The sequence below is a fragment of the Adiantum capillus-veneris genome, chromosome 9 (assembly GCF_014529385.1).
Source record: "Adiantum capillus-veneris isolate H3 chromosome 9, ASM1452938v2, whole genome shotgun sequence".
Taxonomy (NCBI): Eukaryota; Viridiplantae; Streptophyta; class Polypodiopsida; order Polypodiales; family Pteridaceae; genus Adiantum; species Adiantum capillus-veneris.
Window position 1 is genome coordinate 79,907,885 of NC_140939.1, and position 11,594 is coordinate 79,919,478.

Below are 11,594 nucleotides of genomic sequence, written 5' to 3' on the forward strand. Positions count from 1 at the left end.
CGACACCAAAAGTTCTGAACCAAGGTTGTCCCAGAATGAGAGGAAAGGCTGCCAGACCAGCTGGCATAACATGAAAGTTTACAATAACCTTCACATTAAAGACTTCGACTTCCAAATTCTTGATCATTCCCAAACATTTCACTTTGCCATGGTTTGCTAGTTGAATATAAAACCCAAAGCTTCCGCATGTAATGAGACCTAGTCTCTCGACACATGACTGTGTAATCACACAAACTTGAGCACCTCCATCAATGCTGGGTAACTCTCCCACAAACAACACTCTGACTTGTCCATACTTCACCTCTTTCTGTAGATTCCCTAATGATTCCATTGCCTTTTAAGTTTGGGCACCATATTCATGAACTGTCCAGAAGTACAATCTACTTTCCTCCCAATCAGGTCTCCCTTTAGTCTATAAGCTTTTTGGCCTTCTCCCAAAGGCAAATCTGCCACTTCAAATCATGTACGAGGTTTTCTTTTTCTCTTGGCTTTTACATCTTCACCCTCCTTACCTTTCTTTCTACTAGGCCGTGGAGCAGCATAGTCTTCCCTCTCTCTTTTGCCTACTGGAAACACATCTGCATCTTTCTTTTGTACCTGCACAATACCCACATGACCACCAGAGGTTGAGGCTTGATTTTCTTGTTCAGTACCTTGATCTCCCCGTATATCCAAATGCATTATTATTGGCCATGTTGAGAATCTGCTGAGGGAGTGGGAACGTATCTCCTCCCATCCTTCTTGTCTTTGAACAATAAGTGTTGATGTGACCAAGCTCACCACAATTATAGCAAGTAGGAATAAACCTCCTCTACGTCTCAAAAATCACTTTGTCCATGATCCGAATTAGCATTAGGATGACCTTCATCACATGCCTGAGCCATCCCTCTACCACAACCCCCTTAAAAAGGGGAAAACAAGAAAACCACCAGCACACAATATGAATGCCTCTCTATAGCCTAGTGATTTCACAACACCCTTATCCCCTACTAAACACACATCGAGACACCCACTGTGCAAACAATCAACGTCCAAGGCAGAAATCTGATCAACCCTAAATGTATACACCCGGCTGTAAAGCATGCAATCAATTATCCTGATCTATGACCCTTGATAGCATCATACACCCACATATAGGTAGTCTCGACACTCACAGACACCCCAAAAATGTGCAGATACCCAATAACCCAGTATGCAATCATAACATCAAGCATCAACCCTTCAGAGATCACTCCCATCCAAAAAAGACTAATCCAAAAAAGACTAATCCGAACTCATTCGACATCTCAAGATCAATGGCCGACTTAAGTTTGTCCACAAGCTTGCATATACCACAACCATAGAGGTAGCACTCACTCACTAGACACACCCCAAAATTGGGCACATATCAAAAGACTTGTACTTTTTGCACACACCTCACTTTCCACTCAGAGGCATGAGAGCAGGAGAGAAAATATTGTTGTATACCCACTAAAACGTCAAGAATCGAGAGAATGGCTTCAATTGGTGTATTTACGACGATGAAATCTTGCTTAGGCTTGCTGCTTTGTTCTGTATGCAAGCCAGTCCTCCTTCACATTTCCTTCCAATCTCCGAGCTTTTCTAAGAAACTTATGCGACCTGCTTCTGATATGATGGCCACTTCTTGGATCCTTGACGGCCACCCTCTGATCAGCTCCATGCACTCATGCTCCCGACAGCATCATCTCATGCATATGACGGCCCTTTATTTAGTGCTCTCATCTCCTTTCCAGTGCTCTCCAGCAGCCCCTCTCCTTCTTCTCGATAACTGATGGCCAAGTCCCAAGCCCCCTTCACTGGCGTGTCTTGCAACCTTCAGCTCTCCTCTACCCTTACTGGGAATTGGTATCAGCTCACAGTGCCTCCTGCAAAAACTGGAGGTTCTTTCTCTGTAGTCATTTGCAGCCCTACCTGCTTCCCTTGCTACAAGGCAACGTGCCCCTTTTCATTCCCTCAAATTTGCCCTCCAGCTGTAGCTCTTTCCTGATCTCCAGCGGCCCTTTTGCCAGCCTGCACCTGCTCTGTCTCTCTCCTCCTCTGCTATGCAGCAACCTGCGGCTCTAAGACAGCTAACTGGTGGTCACTCTCTCTTCTCTCTGTCCATGCACTATGCCACCCCACCTCCCTGAGCTCCTGCAGCCCTCATCTTCTTCAGTCACCCCGTGCATCAACTACTCCTTGCCTGCATCCGGTTGCCATCCCATGCAACTCGTAATCAAGCCCCCTCTTTCTTTCCATTTGTAGCCCATTAACCGCCTATGACTTGGCTCCTTGATGGCCCTGACTCCTTGGCTTCCTCTTCGGGTGCCACGCTCCTACAGCTTGCGACACAGCCCCTCTGCTCTCTCGGCAATGGTTAACTCATATGACAACCTCCTTCATGGCCAAGCCCCTTGGCGGTCTTCTCCTCTCCTGCAGTCCTTGGCCTCCCGTCCATTGTAGCTCGCCATGCTACCCCCTCTCATGCCGCGTTGCCATCCCCTAGATGTCACCCCTCCTTCTCCTTATCATGTAGTTGGCGTTTTTTTTCCTGCATGCCCACCACCTTTCAACATTTCTTTTTTTATCAAGCCCTTCGAGTTGGGCCACCTTCCCACGACCTTTGCTTGCCCCGACCATCGGAACAAAAATCTCCCTTATGCAATACTGCAACCAATGGCCGTCCATCAGATATTGATCTTGTCAAGCTTGAATAACCGCCTTGCATACATCACGGCACCTCATGCAATCCACACACCATAATATCACCACCATCCAAAATGGTCGTCAAACCTTTCCATTTGGCATACATATCACGGCAACACTTTGCGACGATTTCCATCAAGCTATGAAGCCTCCCAACCTGGCAAAGCTTCGGAACAGCATTCGACCAACTTAGAGCCACATTTAGCATACGCATCATGTAACACTTGTTCGAGGCTGCATCTAGCACTTGCCAAATTCTACGACCATCAACCTGCATGATGCCCTATACCTGTTGCTGACACTTCCATGGGTCGACGAATTCTAGGTGCACCATCATTGCCCAACCCCTCGTTGAGCATTCATGCTCAACCATAGCATTATTTAGAGAAGAGATGAGTGCATATTATAAAATTGATACTTACTATGTACATAAGCAATAGATAGATAGTGAGAGATTTTATCAGCTGTAGAATCCTCAGGAGCAAATGAAAAGCCATAGGCTCTCCCAACTGTGATGCAAACGTGTCTTCCACTACCATTGCTTCTTGGAGAACCAAGCTTACGTGCTCCTCAAGCATACCCTTTGCTGTAGGTCCTTCAAATGGACTACACTATACATGACCTACCATGTCAATCTTCATCCACCCTAGCTTGTGATACTTCATCTTCAACAACTTCGGGTGAGAGCAAATCTAATTGCTCAATCATTAGCTCTTGAATGTCAACCTGCTCGTCTAGGACCGCTTGTACAACCATATCATCGGCTAAGCAAGAAAGAAAGCCATGATCTATCACCTCGTTCTCTGGTATGTTGACATCGTCCACACCTTCTGGAATGCACTACCGCTCTTCAATACAATTGGTAGGGAAAGGTTGCCCAACCCCTTGGCTAGCTTCTTCCTGTACAACTTCGACCATCGCTTTGTCAATATCTTCAAACTTTTCCTGCAAGCTCTGATCCATAGCTTCATTTGATTCTTCATGCATACACTCTTCGGCTAGGACCGCATCCTTGCTAGCCGGGCTAACAGACTCTTGTACAGCAGCACACCAAATTGAAGTACAAATTGAAATGAATGACCAGAATGGCTTAACAATGGCAAAGCAGCTATCTCTTTGACGCTTGAACTCCCCTTTGGCTTCATGGCATGATGCAACTCCTTTTTCGAGCTATATCCATAGTCTGCCAGCTTCAACAAACCCACCTCCAACTTCTTCTTTGCTTTCTTGCTCTTTGCCTTGGCTAAGGAGACATCATCTTCATAACTTTCCACATCGGAAAGCTCGACCTTCTCTCTAATCTTTGGATGTAGACACTCCAAAAACCTCTAACTTGAAGTAGTCGTTGCCTCGAGATTGTGTAGCAGCTTCTAATTGCTTCCAAATATCTTCAAATTTCTTTAAAAAGGTTGTAAACTCACCGCTTACATCTTGCTTCAAAACCTTCAGTTTTGCATCCAATTCTGTAGGCGAAATTCTTTGCTTGAAGTCTTGAATAAACCGAGCTCGAACCAGCTTCCATGACTGCCGATCAGGAACTTCTAACCCCTTGAACCAAGCTTTGGCTTTCCCTCACATCACTAGCGGCATATCCCTTGACTTGGACTTGTTGGTCACCATCCGCATCAACAACATCCAGAGCTCCACATCTGACATCCAATCTTTAGCATCTTGCTCATCAGAAAACACTAACTCACAATCTGACACCATGTTATTGCACCATGCCATCACTTGAGCGATAAGTGTGATCCTCAGTGGGGGCACCACAAGATGGAAAGGGGGAAATGGGAAAAACCATCAGCACACACTATGAATGCCTCTCTATAGCCCATTGATTTCACAGCACCCCAATCCCCTACGAAACACACATCGAGATACCCACTCAGCAAACAATCAATGTCCAATCTGACCAACCCTAATTGTATACACAATTGGTTTTAAATCATGCAATAAATTATCCCAATCTATGACCCTTGATAGCATCATACACACATATACAAGTAGTCCCGACACTCACAAACACCCCAAAAATGTGCAGATACCCAATAACCCAGTATGCAATCATAACATCAAGCCTCAACCCTTTAGAGAGCACTCCCATCCAAAAAGAACTAATCCCGACTCATTCGAAATCTCAAGACCAATGGCCTACTTAAGTTTGTCCACAAGCTTGCATATACCACAACCATAGAGGTAGCACTTACTCACTAGACACACCCCAAAACTAGGCACGTATCACAGAATTGTACCCTTTGCGCACACCTCACTTGCCACTCAGATACGCGATAGTACGTATAGAGGAATAAGAGCAGGAGAGAAAATGCTGTATACCCACTCAAGCATCAAGAATCAAGAGAAAGGCTTCAATTGGTGTATTTACAACAATGAAATCTTACTTAGGCCTGCTGCTTTGTTCTCTATGTAAGCCGGTCCTCGTTCACATTTCCTTCCAATCTCTGAGATTTTCTAAGCAACTTATGCTACCTGCTTCTCATATGACAATCCACTTCTTGGATCCTTGACAGCCACCCTCTGATCAGCTCCATGCACTCATGCGCCCGGCAGCATCATCCCATGCATATGATGGCCCTTTATTTAGTACTCTCATCTCCTTTCTAGCGCTCTCGAACAGCCCCTCTCCTTCTTCTCGATAACTGATGGCCAAGTCGTACAACCTTCAGCTCTCCTTCTCATGCCGCTTTCCACCCCCTAGATGGGGCCCCTTCTTCTCCTTACCATGCAGTTGGCGTTTTTTTTCCTGCATGCCCACCACCTTTCAACATTTCTTTTTTTATCAAGCCCTTCCCACGACCCTTGCTTGCCCTGACCATCAGAACAAAAAGCTTCCTTATGCAATACTACGACCAATTGCCGTCCATCAGCTATTGAACTTGTCAAGCTTGGACAATTGCCTTGAATACATCACGGTACCTCATGCAATCCACACACCATAATATCACCGCCATCCAAAATGGTTGTCAAACCATTGCCATTTGGCATACATACCACGGCAACACTTCACGACAATTTCCATCAAGCTGCTGTGAAACCTCCCAATTTGGCAAAGCTTCGGAACAACATTCGACCAACTTAGAGCCACATTTAGGATACACATCATGTACCACTTGTTCCAGGCTACATCTAGCACTTGCCAAAGTCTACAACCATCAACCTCCATGATGCCCTATAAGTGTTGCTAACACTTCCATGGGTCGACAAATTCTAGGTGCACCAATGTTCAGGACCACCTCCTCCAAGAACATTAAGTCACAATTCTTGCATCATGGTCATCATGTCTTGCATATTTCGTTGTAACGGTTCAGAATTAGCAGCCCTTTGAACAGGTTGGCTTCCAGCTTCTACCTGATTCTTCTGCTTTTGGCCACCATTATTTTGTACCAAGACCGCTTTTCCATATTCATTAAGTCTTTGAGCCTTCCATTCTTTCTCTCTGGCAATACAGACTGGCTCCGTGAAGGTGATGAGTCTGTTTAGCTCGACTTTGAACTTAAGACTTTCTTAAACGGTCCTTCTTTAACATGGATGGGGTGATTTCATTTCCAAAACCTCAGGCCCATTTATCCCATAAATGGGTGAACTCCATGACAAAATCATCAACACTCTCAGTACCTTTTGAGTGTACCCAAAATTTTATGTCAAATTTCATCACGTACTTCAATGAATGGATATTGTGCCCAGAAAGCTTGCTTCACACGATTGTAATCCCCTAGATTTTTTGCTTGCATCAACTCCTCATGATTGTGTAGCCAAACTTTTGCTTCATTTTGTGAACAGTATTGCAGCAGCCGCTACAATATGGCTTGGTCTAGTATTTTGCAGCAAGCAATTGATTCCAATTTTTCAATAAAATTATGTGCATTCTCATTAGGCAATCCATGAAACTTTGGGAGTTCATCTACCATGTTGGATTGCCACAAAAACACTTACATGTGACGTCGAAAACTGAAGGTGTCGATGGATTGCTCCAGTATCTAATCCACCTCACACAAAGTAACCTGGCCCCCTGTGCTTGGCTTCAAAAAAACTCACAACCCACCCAAAGACAGCAATCCAACTATACGACCACGTCAAGTGCTATCTACAATTTTCACATACATAGGCGGTTGTCCATAAGGACCCACATCTCTCTTACACTCACTGCATGTTGTAGAATAACCATATTTCACAAGAATTGGATCATGGGAGCACTTGATCCTCTGTGAGGGCACCAAAATGATGTTGGCATGCAAACAAGAAGGAAAATGAGAACCTCTATAGCCTTGCACACACCACACCGTCAGAAAGGAACACCATAAAGCTACAGAAAACACCTATATCAAACGTCTGTAAAGTGAGGTGGTAAAAAATCCTAACCTAAACCAAGATTGAAATTCGTAAAAACCGAGACCATAAAGACAAATCTTGTGTGATGTAGACCTCCGTAGAGTATCCATAAGCTTGATTCCAACGACAGATGAGAGAGTTACAAGCTTTCGAAGATAGGGTATCTGTCAAAAGCTCCAAAAAAACTAGTCTGTGTAAGCCCAAAAAAGTGTGTAGAGAATTGCAACTATTAGAAAGGGGGGTTTTATGGATCTTATCCCAAGGGATTTTCTCTCTCCTCTTAGCCGACATGACTCTCCTTGTAGGCCCTTTTTTATTGGCTCATTTTGGGCCTTATTTGGGTAAAAAATGGCATGACGGTCACTTTTTGACCAAGAAAAGGGGTAGGAGGAAGTGTCTAGGGGACCAAAACCTTGGCCAAGTGTCTGGGGAGCATGTTTTTATTCAGAATGGGTGTCCTTTCCTTCCCGAAAGTCTATCAGTCCCCATGGGAAATGCAAGAGAGCTTCGTTCTCCCCTTTGATTGAACCTTAGGGGGTAACCAATCACCCATTTTCCACTTGCTCCCCCCCATGTGAGATTAATTCATTGCCACTTGGCACCACCCTCCTACATCCCCACCTCAACACACAAATTTCCTATTTTGCTTCCCACACTGATTCATCTTGGTGGATGACTTCGAGCACCAAATGCGACACGGTAAAGCACGACTGAGAGCTTATCACTTTGGCTATCTCCAAAAATCCTTGACCTCATCATTTATAATTAAATCTATCACATCATCCTTTCCTCGCATATATTCGCAACCTCTTCCTAAGTAAGGGACCGACCACTTCAAATGCATGTAACTCATGACGTGTGAGTCCGATTCACAGGCTATAATGCTCAACTAACATTGATTATTGAAAACCATCTCTAGAAATTTCAACTAGCCCAAAACTCTAGCAAATAGCTTAGCACAACAAACCCTTTGTACATGAATTTTTACAACAGTAGTCTTGAGAGTCAAAGCACTATGTACACATATGTACTCAAGGCTAGTGGTCAAGCTTTTTAGCATAGATAAGTGACTTCATTTTCACGCAAAAAATGCATGACATATATACAAATTCAAGATGTAATAAACGTGTTGGGGGCCCCAAGATCTGAATAGCTGGCAGCTGCCATCATCACGGCTTTATATACCATGTCGTCATGGTATTCACCATGGCATAAGAGACGCTAAAAAAAGCTTGAAAATTTCATCATGGTTTTTTGTACCATGGCATCAAATATGTTTTCTTTGAATCAAATAAAAGTTGTAAAATAGTAAACATCATCATGGCTTTACGTACCATGGCATCATGGTATTCACCATGGCATTAGAGACGCTCCAAAAAACTTTGAAATAGTAATCATCATCGATTTACGTACCATGGCATTAGAGATGTTTTTCTTCAAATTTTAAAAAAACTATAAAATAGTAATCATCATCATGGCTTTACGTACCATCGTATCAGAGACACTAATTTTGTGCAAAATCTGCAAAACCTCAAGAAAATGATTAATCAGTAGATAATGGCTTGATAAATCTTGTAGTCTCTACATCAATGATTCACATGAAAACCATCACACACGTTAGTATACGATCCCATAAGATGATCATAAAATTACGTGAAGTATTTATGAGAAATTGCAATGAGATCAATAGCAACAAATTACAAGAACTAATGTCCACACATACAATCTCAATATTGCAAGGTAGAGGTGGCTACAGGGCAGTCTCTAGTGATGAGGAAGGCCCGAAATAGTTGTGTCTCAGTCTGGGTAGAAACAAGTTAGCAAAACTGATTTAATTTGAACATGCATATAACTTGAAGGCTCAGAGGAACAATCACCATGTATATCCATTTGGTACCTAGGAGAAAAGATATTCATAAAGTTAACATGATGGTACTACTCTGATCGAAGCCAAAATAAACATTCACGGTGGTACAGAGACCGCAACAATCAAACGAGAGGTTTTTGCAACTTTCTCTTGTCGGCATTAATAGCAACAATAATATTTCTCCTTGATGCAGCACAATAAAAAGAGGTCATTGAAGGTTTGGGGCATATGTTTTAGCCATACCCTCTTATTTGTGAAGATCGTGATTGGAATTCAGCGAGTCTTGGCGCTAGTTGGCATGATGAAGACTTGGTTATAATGTGCTATGTGGCTTTGTATGCATGTTTCCAGCTTTTCAAGTGAAAGATGCCTTCTATGGAAGAAGAAGGTGCTGAAGATAGTGTTTTTGAAGAGCGTTTCCAATCAAGGAGTGGAGTTGTTAATGCTTGGAGTGATGCATGGTCTCTTGGGTGTGGGGAATGAAGAGCAGTCAATGCATCAAGAAGATAATATGAGACTTATGGTTGTCAATCGAATGGGCTCTAGTGATGATATGCATTTTGAGGTATTTGTGGGTTTGCCTGAATGGAACAAAGTATGGTACAACATGGCATGTGCCAAACTTGGAGAAAATTCAAATTATTATTGGGATATAGGTGGATGGTGGCATTTGGGTAAGATGATAGATGATTTTTTCTTTGATGTAAGTGGAATTCTTGGGCACATAGGTGGTGCTATGAAGCTTGATGAGTTTCCTTATGATCTAGGAGGAATTATGGGATCACTTTTGCAATTTTTTGTCACAGATTGATGCGAGTGTTAAGCATAAATGCCCAACCTCTGCGCAACTAGAGTTTGGGCAATGGTGATAAACCACTTTTGGTTTGTACAAAGTAGTGCGTATATCCATGTTCATATGTAAAAAAGGATGTAAATACATGCATTTTGGAGCTTTGCAAAGTGGTTTCAAGTTTTAAATAAGATGCGATTTGTACAAATTGTAAATAATCATGCTTGCATCCCGACAATCAGACACACGTACATGTCCGGGGAGGTCACCTAATAAAAATGTAACATATCACGTGAGTTCAATAGAAGGGTATTTAAAGTTCTTGAAGCTTACAGAAATATATATACAGAAGGGCATTATTTTTTCAAATTTGAAAAAAACTTACAGATTTTAAAACAAAAGGGTATATTATATTCCTAAAAAAATTCATAGATAAGGGGTTTTACAAACGTGTCTTGAACGCACGTAATATGGTAGTTTTTTACATAGTGAACCCCCCGAGCGTACATGCATTGACAGGGTGTCATCACCTTAGATATGGTTCTTGGTGACCTCTTTTGGCTCTAGAGAAATTTTTTGAACTTTCTATAATGTAAATATTGCAAGAAACAAGTGTGGGTACTCTCATCCTGCCCGACAAGTTTGGCACATGCTAACTGTCGATTTGCACTGCCTGATCTGCGATGATGCGTATGCCATCCTAGAAGTGGTCAAAAATGAAATGTGGAAAAGTGATTTTGGTATCAAGGATCAAGCATCAAAACATGGTCATTTTAGGAGTCTGTTTGGGGTTTTTCCCGCAAAAAATGCTCCGGGGTCAGAATTGACCATAACTAGGGCTAAAAGGGTCAAAAAATGACAAAAATTGGCGTGAAAGGCTTCAAAAAGCCACATCACCCATGGTGCCGTGATGGTCCAGCTTGAGGGAGAAATTTTGGAGTACAAAATCACCCCTTTCACCTCTGTGTGTGTGGGAGGAAGCAGTTCCTAGAGGTGGTCTAGTGTAGTCCCATCGTGTTCGCGTCCTGTTTTCTAGTGTGTGGAGGAGTGAATGAGAGCTTTCTCTCTTAAGTTTTGCACTTGGGAGAGTCTACGGAATTTCTGAGGTTTCCATGGATGTGTGTGTGTGAGGAAATGAGGAAAGAAAATGCGGCTTTCTACAAGACTATGTGACCCTGTATCAGTGCCATTAGGGTTGGCACTACTCCAAAGAGTCCAACAAAGTGGAGTTCAGTGAAGGCTTTGCAATGGTTTGTGAGACGTCTTTTGTGGCTGGAGTTTTTGGGTTTTTTTATGGTTTTAATTGTATAATTTTTTCACTATCAAATGGGATTTCAAGTGTTGATTGAATCGACTCACCTTGTAGTGTGTGTGCTGGCAGGCAAGGGCTTGTAGGTCGAGGTGTTTGGACTTTGAATTGAGCTGGTGGGTAGTGTTTGTATTGAGCTCTTGAGTAGTGTTATTTGTGGGTTGGAATTTAAGAAAATTCCTTGTGTGGTGTTGAGTTGTTTGTGTTTGTGAACGTGTGCATGGCGGCTTTTGCTCCATCAACGTGATAGTCACATGATTATTGAATGACCCTCTCCCCCCCCCCCCTCGAGTGAATAAGATGTTGATTTCAAAGCTTCCCTTTTTTTCTCCATCGTCACACATCCTCGTTGATTGCCAAGAGAGATCTCTCTAGCTAATTCCCAAGAGTGATCTCTTCTTCTTCTTTTGCTTTCTTGCTCTCTTCAAAAAATATAAAAATGACTTAATGAATGCCAAAAAATTGTGCCCTTAAGGGCGTGTGAGCCTCCTCTCTCTCTATTTTTGGACTCCTTTTCTATTTTTAACTTCAGATTGCATGTACGGACACTATCTTGCTAATTTTAGCTTAGCTTGGAT

The 11,594-nt window shown here is 42.8% G+C and overlaps 1 pseudogene; it reads right to left on the bottom strand.

The window, feature by feature from the left end:
• Nucleotides 1-1,282: 1,282 nt before the first annotated feature.
• On the bottom strand, nt 1,283-4,416 carry LOC147450713 (uncharacterized; annotated as a pseudogene).
• Nucleotides 4,417-11,594: the final 7,178 nt, after the last annotated feature.